We start from the raw sequence: 23,954 nt of genomic DNA on the forward strand, positions 1-23,954 counted from the left end.
GCTTGCTCTGGAGCATACCTTCCATCATTATTAAGCCCACAATCTTTGCAGATAGTTCACAAGTATTGAGATTTTAATATAATGCTTACCAACAACCACTACCAAGCCTGCATTCCATTGCATACCTGCCACAACTAATGATTATGCACTCTAGAGCTCCTATACTCCCACTACTGACCTATGTTCCAATGTAGACATTGGCAACTACTGTGCCTGCACTCTTGAACATTTCTCTTTTATTAATGAGCCAACACTCTTGAGCCTACATGCCAGAAGTAAGAAATTCTCACTGAGGAACATTTGCTTCCAACCACTACTATGTTGTGTTCCATAGCACATATTGAGGACCTCCTGGACCTTGCTCTTGAGTTGGAATCCCACAACTACATAGCTTTCACTCTGTAAAGTGTTCCACAATTACTGAGTACACTTTGTGTAGTATGCAACCTGCAGCTACTAGATCCAACCTCTAAGCAACCATGGTAAAATTTCTTGCTTGGAATCTGGAGCAAAGGCCTTGGCAGTACTGAGCCCCCATTCTAGAACATGCATCTTGCCATTACTAAGTCTGTGTTTTAGAGACAGCATGCCCAACTACTAATTTGGACTCTGGAGAAAGCATCGTATGACTCCTGAGCCAATGTTTAAATGTACACCTGTTTAAATGCCGAGCTTAAACTATGGAATTCATGTCTTGTCCCACTGAACTCAGGCTTTTGTGCACATGAGCCACAACTACTCATCCTTTGTTCTAGAGTATGCATGCCCCATATGGAGCTTACCTTCTGGAATGTGTCTTGCCAGTACTGAGATTGCACTTCAGAGTTTGTGGGGCCCAGCTCCTTTGAATTCTGAAGCAGGTTCCACAACTACTGACCCATTATTCTAGAGCATACATTTTGCCACTAAAAGCCCACAGTCTAGACAAGGAATATCCCATGAACTGAGTGTGCAGTGTGGAGCACACACCACAGCAGCCACTTCTCAGGCCACATTCTAGAGCACATATTCCACAACTGATGAGCTTGTAAACTGGAGTATGGTCCTGACTCTACAAGGTATCAGAGTGTGCTCTCTCCAGCAAGCATGCACAAATCTTCATTTTGCACTCAGGAGCAAGTGCCTTTCCACCAAAGAACCCATGTTTTCAAGGATGCAACCTCTCATATGGGCCTGCGATTTTCAGCACATGTACCACCGCAAAGAAACTAGTGGTTTAAAACACACAGCCTCGAAATCCTGAGCCCATGCTGTAGAGCATGCATGCTGCAAATTCTAAACTTGCAGTCTGGAACACTTGTCTTGTCACCAATGAGCCTGTGGTCCAGAGGATGTATGCCACAACTACTGTGTTTGCATTCTGGAGCTCTCATCTGGCACTACTGATCCTCCTCTACAGTAGTCATACAATGTGCTGAGCTCGTACTCTGAAGCATGAGTTCATCAAATATGAAACTACTAACATGTGTTTCAGCTCAGTTGTGTGCAACTGTTCAGTTTGCACTCCAGAGCACAAGTGTTTTGACTACTGAATTTGCTTTCTAGAGCATACATTCTTCAGGAACTGAGCTTGCAATCTGGAGCAGGTGTCCTGCTACTACTGACCCCACATTCTACAGCAGACCCTTGCCACAAATACAGAGACTGCAGACTGGAGTACCGTTCCCACCACTACATTTGCCCTACTTTGGAGCATGCTTGCCACAACTACAGATCTTTTCCTCTGGAGCATTTTTCCCAACATTGCTGAGTCTGGGTTCTAGAAGACAAGTTTGTCATTATAGAATGTCTGTTCTAGAGCAGGCATGTCAAAATAGCTGAGCATGAAGTCTGGAGCTGCTAATTGCCTCTACTAGCTAAAGTACAAAGAGAGACTTTGTACTCTGTATAAGCATCCCACCATTACTGACCTTGGTCTCTAGAGCATACATGCCACTACCCAGAATACATTCTAGAGCACAGAATCTGCCACTACACCATGCAATAGAAAGCACACATATTGCTATAAGCTTGGACTCTGGAGCTCGTGGTCAGCCCTCTCCAGCAGTCATGGCAGAGCTATTGAAATTGAAATTGTACTATAGAGTTTGCCTCTTGCCACAGCTGAGTTCTGATTCTAGAGTATGTGTGCTGCAACTACTGAACTTGGCCTGCAGGAGACACTCAGGAGATGAATATACTGTATCATTAAACATGCATCTTCCTACTACTGGGATATTTACTAAAATAGGTGTACCACAACTACTGAGCTTGAACTGAGGAGCATGCATTCTGCAGTTACTGTGCCCATGCTCTAGTGCATTTGGTCTGAAAATTCTGAGCAGCAGTCAAGAACACGCATCCCTTCATTATTCATATCAAATTCTAGAGTAGGCCTCCTGCAACTTCTTAGCTTTTGCTTTGCAGCTGAGTAACTGTAATACTGTATCCATCCTATGGAGCTCCCATCCTGCATACTCTAAGCTTGCACTCAGGAGAAGGCATCATGCCACTCCTGAGCCAAAGTTCAAAGTCACATCTGCTCCAACTACTGAGCTTGCACTGTGGAATATGTGTCTTGCTACTTCTGAGGTAAATCTCTAGTGCACTCATGACACAATGACTCATCCTCGGCTGTAGAACAGGCATGCCTTCATTTTTAAGCATGCACTCTCAGGCATGCATCTCACTACTGCTGAGCTTGTGTGGTCCAATGACTTCCACTGCACTCTAGAGCACATGTCAATCACCACTTATCCCTCAATCTAGAGCACACATCCCCCACTAAAAGACTTTACTCTAGAGCAGAAATGCCCCCTGAACTGAGTGAGCACTGTGGAGCATACATCTTACCTCTAGAGTCAGGCCACATTCTAGAACACCTGTGACAAAAGTGCTGAGTTGGTTAAGTGCCTCATGTGTCCTGAAAGAGCCTGCTCCCTTGAGAAAGCATGCAAAAGTAATAAGTTTGCATGCAGGAGCAAGCTCCTTTCCACAAATGAACCTGCATTTTAGATTTTGCAACCTCCCATGTGGCCCTGCACTACAGAGCACATGGGCTAAAATTAATGAGCTGCATTGCACTTTGGAGCATGTGTCCTTCCACTACTAGGGTTAAAAATACAGCACACTTGCAGTTATTAAACTTACACCCTGGAGAATGCTTCCTGACTCAATTGAGTCACACTCTAGGGCAGGTGTACATATAATAATCTTGAATTCTAGTGCACTTGGTGCTATGAATGAATCTATACTCTATAGTGGCTGTGCCACAACTAATGAGAGTCTATTCTGGACAATACATCCAAACACTAGTGAGCACACATTTTACAGCCTTGTTCTTCTATTACCAAGTCCATGTTCCAAAGCACACAAGCCGCAACTATTTAGACCACACTATAGTGGTGGTGAGAATTAATGTGCTGTAATGCTCAGGTGAAACAACTTTGGACTTTCACTATTGAGCATGCATCTTGCCTCTACTGAGCCCAAGTTCTTGAGGATGCATCTCATTACTGTTAGGGCCACATTCTACACAAGACATGTTTTAACTACTGATCTGGAACTCTGGCACTCACCCACCTCTAAGTTACCTCCATTTAGAGGATGCTTGCTACAAGTACTCAGCTTGCACTTTGGAGAATGGGTTCTGCCACTTTTGAGTCTACACTCTACAGGAGTCATTCCAGAGTGACTTAACTATGAGATTCAAAGCACCACACCAAGCTTACATTCTAGAGAACACATGCTACAAATAATGAGCATGTACTCTGGAGCTCCTGTCCTACTACACTGATCCATGTTCTGATGTATCCATTTGCAAGAATTGAGCTTGCAATCTTGAGCAAGATCCTGCCAGTAATAAGCCCACAATCTTGAGCCCACAAATTGAACTTCAGAGCCTAAACTCAGGATCATGCTTCCTAACACTATTGAGCTTGTGTTCCATAGCACCCATTGCTGTACACTAGGGCTGTACTCTCAAGCAGACATGCCGCAACTGCTGAGGTTGCACTCTGGAGTATATATCTCTCCACTACTGAGTCTATCTTCTACACTGGAAAATGGCATGGAAACCTGTTTCAGTATTCTTTCCTGGAGAATCTCATGGATAAAGGAGCCTGGATGGCCACAGTCCATAGAACCACAAGGAGTCAGACATGACTGAAGTGATTGAACACACATGCAACAAATAACTAAAATGTCTTTGGGCTTCTCTGGTTGTTCAGGCAGTAAAGAATCTGTTTTCAGTGCAAGAGATCTTGGTTCGATCTCTAGGTCAATACTATCACCTGGAGAAGGGAATAGCTACCCACTCCAATATCCTTGCCTTGATAGTTCTGTGGACAGAGGGGCCTGGTGGGCTACATTCTTCAGGGCAGCAAAGAGTCAGACATGACTGGGTGACTAATACACCAACTCTGTACAAAGTGTTCCACAACTACTGAGCCTGGCTCTAAGCATGAGTGCCCTAACTATTGCAATTGCACCTGGAGCATACATCCTGCTGCTACTAGCATGTGGTTGTTGTACTTCTGCCACAGTTACTAAATTTACACCCTGGAGCACACGTTCCTAGACTTGAACTTGTGCTCTAGAACAGGAGTGCTACCCCTACATAACTTGCACTATAGAGCCTTCTTCACACCACTTTTGATCCTGCATGCTATTGCCCAGCTCTTGCAACTAATGAGCTTGCACTTCAGGGCAGATGTCAGAGATGAGGATCCCACCTTCCTAAGCAAGTCTCCTGCAACTACTGATCCTGCTCTCTAGAGCAGGTTTCCACAAATACTGAGCAGCACTCTGGAGCACCCATACCTTCACTGCCAGAACCCAAGAACAGGAATAACACTACTAAACTCTAACTCTGGAATGTATGTAACTGCAATACTGCCCCCATGCTATGGAGTACCTGGACTGCACATTTGAGCTTGCACTCTGGAGCAGGCATCATGCCACTACTGACTCCAGACACTAGAGCTGCAATGTGCAACTATAGAGATTGTGCTTGAAGCATCAATGGGGTCAATACTGATACCCTGCTCTAGTGCAACTATACTTCAACTACTGAGCTTGCACCCAAGAGGATGTGTCCTGCCACTACTGAGATGGTGCTTTAGAGCATAAGCAGCAGAGAAACTTAAATGCACTCTGGAAAATGCATAGCTACACTACTGAACCTGTGCTATGATGTAAACATGGCACAATTTCTGAGCTTACGTTCTCGAGTAGGCATCATGTCACTACTGACCTCACACTTGAGAGCAGGTGTACTGCAAATAGTGACTTAACAGTTTTGAACATGTGGCTTATCACTACTGAGCTCTCTCTCTAGAACACAAGAGCTGCAAATACTCTCTTGTACTCTGGAACATGCCTCTCTCAAACACTGGTCCCCCACACCAGAGTATGTGGACCAAACTACTGACATGGCTCTTTGGAGCATGTGTTCTGCAACAAGCAAGCTTAAACTCCAGAGTATATATGCTATAACTACTATCTTGACTTTGGAGGACATGTCCCACCACTACTAAGCCTGGTCTAGAGAGCCAGAGTACCACAAGTAGTGAGCCTTCACCCTGCAGCACACGTCTTGCCACACTGAACTTGAATTCCATAGCATACATCCTGCCACTAGTAAGGCCACGCTTCAGAGCATGTGTGCCATAACTATTGATCTTGAACTTGGGAGCACAAATCCCACCATTGCATGCCTAGTATATAGAGGACACTTCCTGCAATTCAGTTGGTAAAGAACCCACCTGCAATGCAGAAGACCCTGCTTTGATTGCTGAGGTGGGAAGATCTGCTGGAGAAAGGATAGGCTGCCCACTGCAGTATTGTTAGGCTTCCCTTGTGGCTCAGCTGGTAAAGAATATGCCTGCAAAGTGGGAGGCCTGGGTTTGAAAACGATAGGGAAAATCCCCTGGAGAAGGGAAAGCTACCCACTCCAGTATTCTCTCATGGAGAATTCCATGGGCTGTATAGGCCATGGGGTCTCAAGGAGTTGGACACGACTGAGTGACTTTCACTTTCATTTTCCCTGAAACTACTGTTTTTACTGTGGATTATTCATTATAGCACTATAGAGCCCATGTTCTATAGCATATTCTAGAGCATTTCATAACTACCGAAATTGCAATATAATGTTGCCAAACCCACTACTGTACCTGCATTTCATGTCTGCCATAACTAATGAGTGTGCACTCTGGAGCTCTTGCCTTGCCACTACTGACCCATGTTTCGGTGCAGTCACTGGCAACTCCTGTACTTGCACTCTAGAGAATATGCTTGCCACAAAGGAACCCACACTGGTGCCTACATCTAGAATTAATAATTTTACACTCAGGAGCACGCTTCTGGCTACTACTGAGTTGTGCTCTATAGCACAAATCAAGGACCTACTGGATGTCACTCTCAATCTGGCATCCCACAAGAGCAGAGCTTGCACTCTCTGACAAGTATCCCAGCACTACTGAGCCCAGCTTCTACAGTAATCATCCTTCAATGACTAGATGCTTCATCTAAGCACACTTGCTGCAACTAACAGGTTTAGACGTTGGAACCAGAGAGCACAATATTTGAGCTTGAATTTGGGAGCACACATTCTGACACTACTGATCTTGTATTCTACAGTATGAACAATAGCTCTACTGAGAAGCCACTCAAGAGATCACATATTGCAACTGGTGATCTTGTACTCTGGAGCAGAAGTCCCACTATTAGTGACCCCATGCTGTAGGGCATTTATACAGCAAATATTGATATTGCATGCTGGAACAAACATTTCAGAACTTCTGAACCTGAGTTCTAGAACATAAATATTGCCACTGCTCAGCCCTATTGCTAGAGCTGCCATAACTATTGAAATTGAACTTTGAAGCAATCATCCCTGCAATATTTTAAGCCAATATTTTACAGTTTAAGTACTTCAACTTCTGAGTATGTACTGTAAAACACATGTCTTGCCAATTCTGAGTCTGAACTCTAGAGCTGTGGTGCCACAACTACTGAATTTACGCTATGGAATACATGCCCTGTAACTACTGAGCCAATGATCTAGCTTGTGCATCCTATAAATGTTGAGCACTTGATCTAGAGTAGGTGTGCCTCCCTTCTGAGCTTGAACCTGGTAGCAAGTACCCTACCATTATGTGCTCTAAAGGCTAGGTGCCACAACTAGTTGGCTTTCATTCTGGAGTATGCAGCTTGCCACTACTTATCCCGAGTTCTAGAGGACACATCACTTTTGAGGCCATACTCTAGATCAGGCATGATGTAACTGTTGATCTTGAACCCTGGAACACATGTCCCATCCATAAGTTCCCTTGTGATAGAGGATACTTGACAGAAGTACTAAGCTTGTAATCTGAGGCATAAGTTCTGCTCCATTTAAACCAGCATTCTAGAGGAGGCATTCCACTAGAGTGTAACTAATTCCACTCTAGTGTAAGGCACTAATTTACACTATGGGGCTCAACAGCTACCATTACTGATCCCTCATTTTAGAGCCTACAATTATTAAGCATGCACACTTGCATCCTGCTATTACTAATTTAATGTTCTATCACATCCACTGACAACTACAGAACTTGCAACCTTGAGCAAATATTTTGCCAGTAATGAGCCTACAGTCTGAAGTCTGCATGCCAAAACTTCCAAGCTTGCATTCAGGAACATACTTCCTAGCACTACTGAGTTGTGTTCCATAGAATGTGGTGGGGCACCCTCAAACACTGCTTTGAGCAGGCAGCTGCAATTACTGAGCTTGCACTCTGGAACACATGTCCCACCATGGCTGAGCACATCTTCTATATAAGCTTCCCAAGAAGCTCAGTAGGTAAAGATTTTTCCTGAAATGTAAGAGATAAAGGAGATGCAGGTTCATATCCTTGGGTGGGGAAGATTTCCAGGAAAAGGGCATGAAACCCATTCTGGTATTCGTTCCCAGAGAATCTCATAGAAGGAGGAGCCTGGGGGCAAGGTTAGTGTCCATAGAGTCACAAAGAGTCAGGCAGGATGAAAATGACCGAGTGTGCACAGAGAAAACAACTATAATGGTTTCTATAGTGGCTCAGAGAGTAAAATCTGACTCCAATGCATAGAGACCTGGGTTTGATCCCTGGGTAAGAAAGAACGACTAGAGAAGGGAATGGTTACCTACTCAGGTATTCTGGCCTCAAGAATTTCTTGGACAGAGAACTCTGGTAGACTACAGTTCATGGAATCGCAGGGTCAGACATAAATGGGTGACTAACACACCAACTGTATAGTAAGTATCCCTGAACTACTAAGCCTTTCTCTAAGCACAAGGGCTCTAGTTCTCTGACAACTGAAATTTCACCTGCAGTGCTCATCTTTCTACTACAAGTCCATGATTTAGGGCAGGTTTTCACAGTTACTTACTTGCACCATGGATCATGTATTCCTAGACTTGTGCTTGTGTTCTAGAGCAGGATTTTCATAGCTGTAGAACAGCCTCCAACCACTCTTGTGCACACCTGTTGTGACTACTGATACTGCACTGTAGGACACATGTCCGAAGATGAATGAGCCTGCATTCCTGAAGATGTATCCTGCCACTACTGACCCTGCACTCTAGAGAAGGCATTGCACAAATACTGAGCAGCACTCTGGACAATGCATGCCTTCACCAATGTCCTGTCAACAAGCAGCCTGTGTCCAGAGGGTGTGTGCCAAAACTACTATGCTTGCACTCTGGAGCTCACATCTGCCTCTAGATGTGGTATGTAGAGTAAGCATGCCACAGTTTCTGAGCTTGGGCACTGAAACTTGAGCTCATAAACTACAAAACTACTAACATTCATTCTAGCTCATAGATGCAGCAAACATTCAGCTCCCTCTCTGGAGCATGAGTCTCATGACTACTGAACTTGCTGTTGAGAGAAGGCATGCTTCAATAACTCAGGTTGCAATCTGGAACACATATTTTGCTGCTACTGACCCCACATTCTAGAGCAGGCCCTTGCCACAACTACTGAGATTTCACTCTGGAACACCCTTTGCAACACCACTCTAGAACATGCTTGCTGAAACTATAGATCATGTTTTCCAAAGCATTTGTCCTGATACTACTAGGTCTTGGTTATTGAACATAGATCTTGTCATTACTGAGACTATGTTCAAGAGCAGGCATGTCACAGATATTGAGCATGAAATCTAGAGCAAGCCCTCTGAATCTACTGAGCAGAAGTGTTTCAGCATACCTGCACCAACTACTAGGGCTTCGCTGATGGAATACATCTTCTTCCATTACTGAGCCCATTCTTTAGAGAAGTCATGCTTCATCATCAGAGCTTATACTTTGGAACACACATCTTGATAGTATGGAGCCCATGCTCTATCTAACCTGAACCATAACAACTAAACCATTGCTCTAGAGTCAGTGTGCGCCACTTCTGATCTTGAAGTGTGCAGCAAGTGTCCTAGCATTAGAGAGTCATCATTTTATTGAAGTACATATGCTGCAATCTCTGTGACTAAACCCTGGAACACATATCCCAATATTTCTGGACTTATGCTTTAGAGCAGTCAGTTCACAGCTACTGAGAGCACACAATAAAATACATATTTTGCGACTAAGTTATGCACACACTTGAAGCTGCATTCCCCAATTGCTAAGCTTACACTCTAGGGGATATATCTTGGCACATATTGAAGAACTACTGAACCACTACCCTAGAGCAGACATGCTGCAATTACTGAGTTTGCACTCTGAAGGATGTGTCAGGTATTAATGAGCCCACATTCTGTTCATTGTCTCCCAAACCTCTGCCCTAGTCATGCATGCTGCAACTAGTGAGACTGAACCTAAAGACTTGCGCTGAGACTACCAGGTTTTGGTTCTAGGAGAGGCATGTTATCACTATTGAGACTGCATTCAAAAGTCATGTTCCACAACCACTGGGCTCATGCTCTAGACAAGACATGCCACAACTATAGAGCTTGCATTCTGGAGCAAGTGACCCTCCACAAGTGAGTCTTCATTTTATACCATGTGCACCACAAGTTGTGTGCTTGCTCACTTTAATACAAGTCACACCACTACTGACCACGTGCTTATCCTATGGAATGCAGGTTCTGTGATTTCTGAGCTAATGCTCTAGGTCAAATGTGTCATAAATACTGAGACCCTGCTCTATAGTAGTGAGCAGTGCCCCCACTAGTGACTTTGCATTCTGGATGACACATTCCAACATTACTGAGCCTGTGCTCTAGATCATACATGCCACTACTCACTGTATATTCTGGAGCACACACACCGTTGCCAGCATGTGATCTCACTTGTCACTGTTAAACTTGTACTCTGCAGCCCACTTTCTGCCATGAGCTTGTCTTCTCAAACAAGCAAGGCAGAATTACTTAATTTGTACTATACAACTTGCCTCCTGCCACTACTGAATATAATTCCAGAGCACATGTGTTGCAACTACTGAGCCTTTCCTCCAGGGCACATGCCATAAGACTACTGAGGCCGCATCACTGAACATGAATCTCACTACTCCAGGCACAATAGTCCTCTAAGTAGATGTGTCACAACTACTGAGCTTAAGCAAAGGAGCATCCATCCTGTAAGAACTCTGCCCATATTCTAGAGGAGGTTGGCCCCAAGTTCTGAGCAGCACTCAGGAACATGTGTCCCATGACAATTTAGATCACACTCTAAAGCAGGCCTCCAGCAACTATTGATATTTCACTCTAGAGTGTTAGTAACTGCAAAATCTTGCCTGTGCTATTATCATCCATGCTCCAAATACTTAGCATCCACTGTTGAGCAGACATCATGCCAAAGCTGACTCTGCACACTAGAGCTGGCAAGCTATCTTTATTTGCTTACATTGTAAGGCATGGATGTCATCAATATTGACACCATGCTCAAGTGTAGCTATATCACAACTACTGAGCTTGCACTCAGGAGGACGTGCTTTGCCACTACTGAGATTGTGTGTCAGAGTAGGTACACCAGAAATACTGACCTTGCACTCTGAAACACATATATCTGCACTATTGAGACTGTGTTATTGAGTACACATGCCCATTTTTTAAGCTTGCCCTCTAAAGTAGGCATTATGCCACTACAGATCCTACTTTTTAGAGCACATGTATTACAACTGCTGAATTTACAATGGCTCACCCCTACTGAGTTCTCACTCTAGAGCACCAGAGCCACAACTACTAACTTGCCTTCTGGAGCATACATCCCACAAACATTAATCACTAACTCTAGACCATGTAGACCACAACAACAGAGATGGCTCTCTGGAGCACGTGTCCTGCCACAATTGAGCATGAGCTCCATAGTATGTGTGCCATAATTACTGATCTTGAACTCTGGGACACACATCCCACCACTGCATCCCCGCTGTATACAGGATGCTTCCTGCAACTACTAGCTTGTACTCTGGAGCAGCTTTCCACCACTATTGAGCCCATATTCTGGAGCAGGCATTCCACAACTACTGAGATAGTAATATATTGGCCACCAAGGCCCACAACTGAGTCTATATTCTACAGCAGGCCTGCTTCAGCAGGCATGCATTCTGGAGTCCCTGTCCTGCCATACTAACTGATGTTTTGGTGCATCCATCAGCAAACCCTGTACTTCCACTCTGGAGCATTAGCCTGCCACTAAACAGCCCCCACTCTGGAACCTTCATTCCAGAAATGAAGAGCTTGTACTCAAAAGCATACTTTTGGCCATGATTGATTTGTGTGTCATAGCACATAACAAGGATCTCTTGGACATTGCTCTTGAGTTGACTATTCACAACTACAGAGCTTGCATTCTGCAATGTGTCACACTAGTAGTAACCCCACCTTCTGTAGTATGCATCCTGTAAATACTGTGCCTGTGCTCTAATCACCCTTGAGTTTGGACTCTGGAGCAAATGCCATGACAGTACTGAGCCCACGTTCTAGACATTAATCTTGCATTACTGAGACCAAATTCTAGAGCAGGCAAGCCACAAATACAGATTTTCACTCTGGAGAAAGCATGTGCCACCCATGAGTCAATATTCCAGAGGAAGCATGCTGCCACTCCTGAGTAAACATTTCCAAGTAAACCCTCTTCAATTACTGAACTTTCACTATGGAATAAATTCTTGTCACTAATGAGGTTATTCTCTATTGCACATGTAACACAAATACACATCTTCAGCTCTAGAGCATGCATGCCCTCACCATTGAGTTTGCACTCCCAGGCATTCATTTCACCAATACTGAGATTACATACTAGATATCCCAAGGCCTAATGACTTCCCCTGGACTCTGGAGAGCATGTGCACCACTACTGATAGCTCACTCTACCACACATCCCACTACTAAAAGCCAATTCTCTAGAGCAGTAATGCCCCATGAACTGAGTGTGCACAGTGGAACACACATCCTGCAACTTTTGAGTGCATGTTCTGGTACACCAGTGCCAAATTACTGAGTGTGCGGGCTGGAGCAGAGATCCTAAAGCCACAGAGCGTACTCTCTAGAGCCACGTGCATAAGTTTGCATTCAGGTGCCAGTGTCTTTCCACCAATGAGCCTATGTTCCAGAGGATGCAACCTCTCATGTGGGCCTGAAATTTAGAGAAAATATGCCAAAACCAATGAGCTTGCACTCTGGGTTTGTGACCTGTGTGACTAACCTGAAATCTAGAGCATGCTTGCTGCAATGACTGAACTTGGACCCTGAAATATGCTTTCTGGCCGATGAGTGACAGGTATGCCACAGCTACTGAACTTGCACTATACTGCCTGCCACACAAGACTACAGAGCTTAAATTCCAGCATGAACAAGTATTAACTATTGATCAGCACCAGAGCACCACTACTAACTTGTACTCTGGAACATGCATCCCACAAACTCTGAACCCCCACTCCAGAAGTTCCCACAACTACTGAGGTGGCTCTCTGGAGCATGTGTCTTGCTACAACTGAGGCTGTACTCTAAAGCGCATCTGCTGTAACTACTGATCTTGAACTCTGGAGCACACGTTCCTCAACTACTGAACCTGGGCAATGAAACCCGAGTTCCACATCTAGTGACCTTGCACTGTGTAGCACACACATTGGCATATTGAGCTCGACTTGTATAGCTTGCATCCTGGCACTGTTGAAGGTGCACTCCAAAGCATGTGTTCCATAACTACTGACCTTGAACTCTGAAGCAAACGTCAAACTTATCTACTACTTTTTGCAACTAGTAATTTTGCATCCTGGAGCATGCAGTCCACCATTGTTGAACCCACACTCTAGAGCAAACATTCCATAATTATTGAGATTGCAATATAATGCTCACCAACAACCAGTACTGAGGCTTAGTTATAGAGCTCGCCTGCTGCAACCAATGAGAATATACACTGGAGCTCCTGTCTAGTCACTACTGACTGATATTCCATTGACAGCTCAAGTGCTTTCACTCTTGGGCATGTTGCTGCAACTAACAAGTCCACTCTCTGGAAACTGCATGCTAGAAATAATTAGCTTCCACTCCCAGGGATGGTGGAGCCTGGTGGGCTGCCATCTATGGGGTCGCACAGAGTCGGACACGACTGACGTGACTCAGCAGCAGTAGCAGCAGAGCATACTTCTGGCCACTACTGAGTTGTGTTCCATAGCATACATTGACCTCCAGGACCCTACTTTTAAGATGGCATTTCACAACTATTGAGCTTGAAACCTGAAACACATGTCCCACCACTACATCTTCTTTATTTTAAGGTCCATTTTGTCTGATATGAGGATTGCTTCTTTAGCTTTCTTTTGCTTTCTATTTGCATGGATTATAGCTTTCCTCTCATTTTCAGTCTATATGTGTCTTTAGGTCTGAAGTGGGTTTCTTGTAGACAGCACATATATGGGTCTTGTTTTTGTATCCATTCAGCCATTCTGTGTCTTCTGTTGATGCATTTAATCCATTTACATTTAAAGTAATTTTTGAAATATATGTTCCTATTGCCATTTTCATAATTGTTTGGGGTTGATTTTGTAGATCTTTTTCTTTTCTTGTATCTCTTGACTATATAAGTCCCTATAACATTTGTTGTAAAGCTAGTTTGGTGGTAATGAATTCTCTTAACTTTTGTTTGTCTGAAAAGCTTTTATTTCTCCATCAATTTTGAATGAGATCCTTGCTGGGTACAGTAATCTTGGTTGCAGCTTTTTCACTTTCAGTATTTTAAATATATCCTGCCATTCCCTTTTGGTCTGCTGAGTTTCTGCTGAAAGATCAGCTGTTACATATACGGGATTTCCCTTGTATGTTACTTGTTGCTTTTCCCTTACTGCTTTTGATAATCTTTCTTTTGTTTAGTTATTGTTAGTTTGATTAATATGTGTCTTGGCATGTTTCTCTTTGGGTTTATCCTGTATGGGACTCTTTGTGCCTCTTAGACTTGATTGATTATTTCCTTTTCCATGTTGGAGAATTGTTCAACTATAATCTTTTCAAGAATTTTCTCATACTCTTTCTTTTTCTCTTCTTCTGTGACTCCTATTATTCAGATGTTAGTGCTACTGATATTTTCCTGGAGGTATCTGAGACTATCCTCAGTTCTTTTCACTTTTTCTTGTCCTTAATTTTGCTCTTCAGAAGTTATTTCTGCCATTTTACCTTCCAGCTCACTGACTTGTTCTTCTGCTTCAGATATTCTGCTACTGATTCCTTCTAGAGTATTTTTAATTTCAGTAACTGGGTTGTTTGTCTCTGTATGTTTATTCTTTAATTCTCCTGTGTGTATGTGTGTGTATGTGTGTTAGTTGCTCAGTTTTGTCTGACTCTTTGCAACCCCACAGACTGTGGCCCACTAGGCTTCTCTGTCAATGGGATTCTCCAGGCAAGAATACTGGAGTAGATTGCCATTTCCTCCTCCACTTAATTCTCCTACATCTTTGTTAACTGATTCTTGCATATTCTCCATTGTCTTTTCAAGGTTTTTGATCATCTTTACTATCATTATACTGAATTCTTTCTCAGGTAGTTTGCCTATTTCCTCTTCATTTATTTGGACTTCTGTGTTTCTAGTCTGTTCCTTCATTTGTGTAGTATTTCTTTGTTTTTTCATTTTTTTTTAACCTTTTGTGTTTGAGGTTTTCTTTTCCCAGGCTTCTAGGTTGAATTCTTTCTCCATTTTGGTTTCTGCCCTCCTAAGATTGATCCAGTGGTTTGTGAAAGCTTCATATAGGGATAGGTTTGTGTTGTTTGTTTGTTTGGTTTTCCTCTGATGGCCAAGGCTGAGTGAGGTGGTAATTCCATCTGCTGATAATTTGGTTTGTATTTTTGTTTTGTTTGCTGTTTAGATGAGCCATCCTACACAGGGTACTACTGGTGGTTGGGGGGATGGCCAGGTCTTATATTCATGTGGTTTCCTTTGTGTGAGTTCTCACCATTTGATACTCTTTAGGTTAGTTCTCTGGTAGTCTATGGTCTTGGAGTCAGCACTCCCACTCCAAAGGCTCAGGGTTTGATCTCTGGTCTGGGACAAAGGTTGCACAAGTAGTTTGTTATTGTATTAAGTGAGATTAAAACAAATATCCAAAAATTAGAAACCAAAAGTGAGACCCAGACAAATGGCAGTTACAAAAGCATGCTAATAATAATTTAAATAATGGAATATACATATACCCATATACACCCATAAGCAAAATCATAACAGCCCCCCAAAAATAAAGTACAGTAGATTAACCCAGCAAACAAAGGAAATCAAAAATTATATTTACTAGTTGAGAACAAAACTCACTGAAGCACAACTGGAGAACTAAACTAAAGCAAGGTGCCAATTGAGGGAAAGAGTAATGAAAAACAAAACTAACAAATATTTTGAGAGGAAAGAAGGAAAGAAAAGAAAGAAAGAATAGACATGCAAACTTAAATAGAGGTAGAAGAAGAAGATTTATATACATTAAAGATTTACTGCAAGGGAAAAAATACAGTAGAACAGTAGGAAATGCAAACAAAGGAATAAATGTAGAAAAAATATAATAGGTTTAAAAATATTATGAGAAAAAAATTGCAAAGCTTAATTAGATTTCATAGTGCCAATAAAATTGACAAATACAACAGAGGGAGGAAAAAGACAGTAAAAAAGAAAAAAAATCCAAGAGAATCTACAGAACAAGTCAATACATAAGAATAATAAATGTTTTTCTTGAGTCACTGCTTTCAGTGTCCTCTCCCTTGCTGGGAGTCACAGTCCACCTCATCTCCCGAGGATGCCCTCCAACACTGTACTGGTCTCTGGACCTGCTGTGTGGGCAGCTCAGATTTTAATCTGGTCCTTCTCCTGTGTGTTCTTGCCTCCAATGTCCACAGCTATCAGAATTAGTGTGTTTTCTTTTGTAGGAGCTCTCAGTGACCTTTTATATATTTCGTAGATATAGAGTCTGCCTAGTTGGTCATGTGGATTTAATCTGCAGGTTGTAAAGCTGGTAGGAAGGTTTTGGGTCTGCTTCCTTAGCCACACTGCCCCTAGGTTTCAAGTGTGGCTTTATTTCCACCTCTGCATGTGGATTGTCCACTGGTGGTTGGTCCTGAGGCTGCCCTGGAAGACTTGGGTCTGCCCAGTGAGGTCCAGGTGTGGAGGTGGGGGAGATGCTTGGGTCACAGGGGTTCTGGCAGCACCAGGTACTCAGGGGAGTTGGTGACTAGGGCACCAGGAAACATAGTGCTCTAGAAGGGTATGGCAACCAATACTGGCCAATATGCTCCAGTATTCTTGCCTGGAGAAGTTCCTTGAAAGAGAAGTCACAGTCCTCAGGGTTGAAATGAGTTCGACTCGACTGAAGCGACTCTGCATGCAAAGACACAAGACCCCTGCTTCAGTTCTCCCACCTGCCAAGGGAAGGTCCCATCCTACTAACATTCCTCTCCCCCTGCCCTGCCCAGTTCCCTCTCCTACCGAGTTTTGCGTGGTTCTACATATTTTCCGCCAATAAGGTACTCCTGTCCACAGCTGGTGTTCTGCATGCACTTCTGTGTCCAAAGGTGTATTCCTGATGTATCCATGAAGAGAGATGTCTCCACGGCCACCTACTCCTCTGCCATCTTGTTCTCTCCTACATTTCCTTTCTGGTATTTTAATGTTAATGCAATAATGCAAAGAAGTGCAACTGATTTCTGAATGTCAATTTTGTATCCTGCTACCATGTTGAATTTGTTTATCAATTCTAGTAGCTTTTGTGTGAAGTGTTTGTTTTTTCTGTATATAGTATACATTGACAATTTTACCTTTTCCATACTAATGGAAACAAATCTCACTTTTGTTGTCCTCAAGACACAGAGATACTCCTATAAATTAGGGGAAATATGAGTTTGTCATGTGGGGTGCTGAGGGTGCCCATGGGCCAGTTTAGAGTTTCTTAATTTCTTTTTTAGTTTAATTGGAGCACAGTCACTCATAACACCCTGCCACAGATCGACATGGATCAGCCCCACGCATACATGTGCCCCCTCATCCTGAACCTCCCTGCCACATCCCTCCCCACCCCATCAGTTGAGGGTTTCTACAGGGAAGGATTTCCCAATGGCTCATGGAGTAGGCCTCCTGATGGATTCTACAGCATTTGTGAGCAGAAACTATATCCCTTTAATGCTTTTTGATAACCATGTCTGCCACTTTCCTGATTTTGTCACTCCCCACAGTAATGGAGCTCCCAATTTAAAATTCTGAATGCTGTGAGCAAGAAATGAATTTCTTTGGCAGAGTCCCACAGAGATGTGAAGACAGAGTCCATTTACTCTGTGAGAAAAGAACATATTGAGAGGGCCTCGTTTAGCTTAGCCCTAAGCTGTGCCCACTTATTGTAGTGTTGATGCAGGCAAAGTCAAGCTGCCCTGACCCTCTTCAATGATCAAAACTTGCTTTTCCCCTCTCCAACAGAGTACAAAAACTTCTGTTCAGAAAGTGGACTTCCACAAAGGCTCTTTATTTGTGGGGACTGACCCAGTCTCTATTCTCCATGTGCTCCTAAACTGTGGTCAGGAAGAATGAGTACTGGCTCACATTGTCATCCACAATCCACAGGTTGTAACAAAGTCAATCTGCCTATAACTCAGTGCATAAAAGTCATCCCAAGTCTTTTCGTATGGTGTAGACCCCATAATTCCCAGAGATGCACTTTTTTTGTTCATGGACACGTTGGTTCAGTTCTTCTATCCCTTGTTTCTTGTCTTGTTGCAGTCAGTGAAACAGATAAGAAGGAAATGCCACACTGTGGCATCTAAAGTAGAGAGTTTATGAGATCTGTGTATAATAAGTGACAAAAGATTTCCTGGGGTAGGCAAACCAATAGAGTGATAAAATGAAATATAAACAGAGCATTAGGCTTACCCTGAGAAGCATAATTCCCTGGGTGTTCACCAAAATGACACTTATTTGCAGTCTTGAATAGATATTGGAGATCCCCCAAGGGCTCACAGATATATCAGGTTTCTTCTCCTTTTTCCTTTCACAGTTTAACTTGAGAGTGGTGAATCCTGGAGTTGTGTCCTGATATCCTGATGGTGGTGGGAGTAGAAAGTGTTACAGAGTAGGGTCCCTTTACTAAGGACTGGAGTGAGTCTTTAGGAAACCATCTTTCCAGACCTTGACTAGAACTTGTGTCCCTGGGGCATACAGTTATAGTCTCTCAGATTATTTTGAATCCTGATTGATACCCCATAAGAACATATATTGTTGGACTTTTTCAGTGATGACAGTGTAAGATTGGAGGGCCTGAGTCTTTGGATCTAAAAAGAGGTCATTAACATAAACAGAAGGTCTCCCATAAAACATCTCATAAAGGGCTAAGATTGACTTGTTCTTTAGGAGCAATTCAAGTTCAAAGGAGATCTCCTGTGTTACCTTTTTTTATTGTTGACTAAAGAATCGGTCAGCTCTTTCTACTTTTCCTGAAGACTGAGGAGTGCATATACAGCGGAGGTAATAGGTAATGCCCAATTATCTGGAAACAATTTGGGTGACTTTAGAAGTAAATGATGTCCTATTGTTGCCTTGTAGTGACTTGGGAAGAATAAATATTGGAATAATTTCGTGAAGCAGCTTTTTCTCCACCTCTTCAGCCATTTCAGTCTGAGTGGGAAAGCCTTCAATCCATCCTGTGAAGGTATCTCCATGACCAGTAGGTACTTATATCCTTGAGAGGCTGGCATCTGTGTAGAGTCTATCTGCCAGTCTTCCCTTTGGTATGTTCCACACCATTGGGCATTTTGGTTTAACTGGGACCTCCGAGGTCCTTGGTAGTTATTTAGTTGGCAAGTTGGGCATGAGGATACCACCTGCCTTATGGTGGTTTGGAGCCTATTCCTCTGAAGGATATTTCCAGTAATCTTTGGAGGGCTTTATCCCCTAACTGAGTGGTGAAATGCAGGGAGTTAGCCAACTTCCACTGGAGGTTCCTGGGCAGAAAGAAGTGTCCCTCATTTTGGAACCACCCCATATTGTCTTGTTGAAAGCCCTCACTGTTAGCCTTGAATGTCTCACCCTCAATATATGAAGAAATTTCTAGCAAAATAAACTTTGGAATTAGGGTGGCAAGCCCTATTAATTCATTACTCTGTAGAGCTGCTCACCTAGCTGCCTGATCAGTAGCTTTGTTCCCTTGTGCCACCTTCATACTCCCTTTTTGGAGTCCTGTGCTGTGGGAGACTGAAACCTTGGAAGGCACATAGACTGCTTCCAAAAGCATAAGAATTTTGTCACCATACTTGACTTTTTGGGGACCCCCAGGTGGTCAGGTGGTCTGTTTCTTTCCAAATGGTAGCATGTGCATATAGCACCAGAAAGACCTACTTGGAATCAGTGTAAATAGCTACATTTTTCCATTTCTCCAGCTCTAAAGTTCAAATTAGGGCCATGAGCTCATTCAGTTGGGCTGAAATTCCTGGTAGTAAATGTTTGGTTTCTATTGTCTCATGATTGGAGATATCAGCATATCCTGCTCTCCTTTTTCCATCTAAGACAAAGCTGCTCCTATCAGTGTACCAAATTTCCTTGGGATTGATCTGAGGATCTTCTGATAGTCCCTTTTATGCCTTTGTCCAGTGGTCTTTGATCTCTAGGCAAGAGTGGAAGTGGGGAGACTGATTTGGTAGGGAAAAGAGGGTCATGAGATTGAGTGTCCTGTGGGGACAGTCCCAGGTTTTCCATTAACATCACCTGATATCTTAGGATCCTCTAGTCAGATATCTACAAATGACCCTTCCTATTGAAAAGTTGACTCACTCAGTGATTGTTGAATATGGTTAAATCCGCGCCCCCCTCCCCCCCCAACACACACACATTATGAGAGCTTGAGGGCACCTTCTAGTAAGACAGCAATGGCAGCTATGTTTCAAAGATAGACCTTCCCTGGGCTGTTGGGTCAGCTCTTTATGTAAACTATCCCTTTGGCTGGGGTTTGGACTCCAACCTCTGAGTTAGGACTCCTGAGGCCATTCCTTCCCTCTCATGAACACAGTGAAATGGCCTTTCTGGGTTAGGTTGTCTCAGTGCAGGAGCCCTAATCAACACCTGTTTTAAGGTAAAAATTGCTTTTCCCTTGGGTGGTCCCCATGTCAATGGGACAGTATCATTTTGCCACTGCAGGCTCTCATAGAGGGGCTGTATTATAAGGCCACGATTGAGTATCCATATTCTGCAGTATCCTGTCAGCACCTAGAAGCATCATAGTTGTCTCCAGGTGATTGGACTGGATAGTTGGGTATTTCCTCCTCGACTAGAGGAGACACTTATTGATCCATGGACAGTTTGTGCTCCTAAGTAAAATACTTTTGTCTGGACTACTTGTGTCTTGTCATGGACCCCATATCCTTATTTTACCAGGAAATTTAAAACCTGGACCATATGTAAAATAAAGAGCCAACAGATATTTGTTGTACGGCTCAGGAAACTCAAACAGAGTCTCTGTATCAACCTAGAGAGGTGAGATGGGAAGGGAAATGGGAGGGAAGTTCAAAAGGGAGAGGATATATGTATACCTATAGCTGATTCATGTTGAGGTTTGACAGAAAACAACAAAGTTCTGTAAAGCAGTTATCCTTCAAAAAAGAAAAAAAAAAACCTGGACCACATAAAATTGGGCCCCTTTTTTTATCTGTGAGCAAATCAATAAATCATCTACTTAGAGTATTATTTCCCCTCCTGGCCCCAAGTCTAGACCTATTAGATTTTGGCTTAAGGCCTATCCAAATATGTGGGGATTGTCTCTGAACCTTTGGGGTGACACCATCCACATTAATTGTTGGCATTTTTCTCCTGGGCCTCCCATTCAAAGGCAAGGAAATAGGGATTCTTTGGCCAGTGGTATTCAAAAGAATGCATCTGTAAGACCTAGGATAGTAAACCATCTGGCATTATGTGAGATCTCGCCTAGGATAACATATGACTTGGGAACTGTTAGATGCAGAGGGACCATGGCTGCTTATGATCCTTAGGTCCTGGACCATGCACCATGTTCCATCCTTTTTCTTTACAGGATGAATCAGGGTACTGCCTGTCAAATGAGTGGAATTAATATTCCCAAGCAAGAACTTATTTATCAGGGTTTGTAGTCCTTCCCTGGTTTCCTTTTTGATGGGTATTGTTTCTAATTTGGGAAACAGGTGGAGGTCAGAGGGTTGTAATGATAAACTTCACCTGGTGTGCTTACCTGAGGACCCTATGGTCCAAAACCTGAGGGTCAATTTCATTTTCCCAGGATTCCTGGCCTATCCCCATCAGAGGGACTGTGACATTTTCCTCTGTTGTCATCAGAAGTTGAAAAGCCTTGTGGATTTAAATGTCTTATCAGAGTGGCCCCCAGCTAGGAGAATATGTCTCTTCCCTACAATGAGGAGAGGCACTCAAGAACTACCAGAAACTTGTAGAAGAACATCTGTCCACTTCACCAACAGAGAAATGCCTGGGTGAATATTTTGTAACTTTTTCCCTGTGGCACTCAAAATGGTACAGCTCTGGGGAAAGAAGTCTCTAGAATAGGAGACCAGGACAAAATTTTTGGCAGCCCTAGAGTCGATTAGAAAATTCTTGGATCTTCCTGCCACATCCAGTTTTACCCCTCGCTCCAAACCCATGATGGTCATCAGTGACAGGGGGCCTGGCTGGAGCATGCCACTTCAGTCCTGCTAGATTATCATAGGTGAGGGATCAGCATTTGACCTCAGGGCTCTCAGGTACTGATGGCAGAATGCTGTCCAATGCCCTGATTGACAATATTTAGGACAAGTTGTTTTACACAGCCTGCCATGAGTTAGACATTCCTTAGCCCAATGGCCCACCTGTCTACAGATTTAGTACCTGCCTGTGCCTAGTCCTTTAAATGATTCAGGGGTTGCCTTTGGACACCCCTGGAAGGTGGATAACATCTGGGTGTGCTTTATTTCCTTCCTTGTCTCCCTTTCCTGGGGCTTAGCCTCCCTTTCCTGATTCTGGCTGTGAAAGACATTAGTTGCTGTCTGGACCATTTCATCTAAAGAGACCACAGGGTCCTGTTGCTGTAACCTCTATAACTTCATTTTTATATCTGATGCACATTGGGGCAGGAATTTGTCCTTTAAAAAACTTGTTCCTCTTAAGAGTCTAGGTCCAGATTAGATCTAGGTCCAGTCTAGGTCTAGGCAAACTTTTGGAGGGAGTTTTCACTGGGTTTCCGACTTACCATTGCAACTAGGGGGTAGTTGATTACTTTCTGTTGCTCTGTTTTCAGAACACAAAGTCTTGCCTTTGCACAGATTAGAAAATTGTCCTTTTCCTAAATATGATCCGGGTCATTATAGTTCAAGTTTGTATCTGAGGAGATGACTGCAGTTTCCCCCGTCGAATATTTATTGCTTGATTTATGAAGCCAAGGAACATATTTTTATGTTCCTTTAGGACCCTAGTGTACTTGGGATCACACATAATTTGCTTAAATATTATCATGATATCTTTCTACATCAAATCAAATGCCAGAGTAATGTATTGGAATGTATGTATGTATTTGTCGGGATCATCTGTATAGGTTCCAAGATCTTGTTTGTTTTGTCTTAGCTCTAAGACAGAGAAAGGCATACGGACCCAGGTCAGTTTGAATTCCCCTCTGGTTTCAACCAAGGGACACACTCAAGCTGGTTTTTGTTGAAGGGGTGCTCCAGGTTATGGGGATAATTTCAGATACATCAGGGAAAGAATGCTAGGTAGCTTTAGACATATGGTAGGAAGCCTTCTTTACCTTGGTCGTCTGTGCCCAGCACCATTTGTCTAGCAGTCTCACATTTAAAGTATACATCAATCCTGCACTTAAGGCAAAGTTCGTTCATGTATCTTAGTTGGAAAAAATTTTGGACCTGAGGGTTTTTGCCCATTTCCCTGTCTTTTGAAGAATAAGTTTAGCTGCAGGATGGTGTTATAATTCAAACTTCCTTTCTCAAATCAGTGTTTTCCACTCCCAGAGGATGTTGTAACCATGTGGTATTATAAAAGAATCTTAAGCATCTTTGCCTCAGAGCCTGAGGGTGAAACAGCTTTTAGGTATCAAGAACACATTTTAAGCGTATCTGTTGAGGAATTGACTTGTTGTTCCCCATCTGGAGTGACACCCATGGCAGACAAAGCTAGTAGGGCTCTTTATCTCTGGGGTTCCCAACATTCATTAAGATAGAGGACAAAAACTATGAGTGGGTCCCTTAGAACAAGGACTGGCAAATTGAGAGCTGGCATTCCAGGTCATATTGATGCTACTGTAAGAGCACCCCCAGGGCCTCTCCTTTAACCTGTGTCAGAGTCTCTGTGCTAGGCCTCCTGATGATTATATGCTGCACCCAACAGGGAAAGGATCTCTGTCCTGCTGTCCTAATAAGGGTTGCAACCCTAGAGCCAGATGTCTCCAGGTCAAGATGCAGATTCCAAGGCAGGTCACGGCTCTCCTTGGATACCTTTTATTAGAGTTCAGTATCCTGAGGCACTCTACTAGGGAGGATGT

The sequence above is a fragment of the Giraffa tippelskirchi genome, chromosome Y, assembly GCF_054371585.1.
Source record: "Giraffa tippelskirchi isolate mGirTip1 chromosome Y, T2T-mGirTip1v1.2.pri, whole genome shotgun sequence".
Classification (NCBI taxonomy): domain Eukaryota; kingdom Metazoa; phylum Chordata; class Mammalia; order Artiodactyla; family Giraffidae; genus Giraffa; species Giraffa tippelskirchi.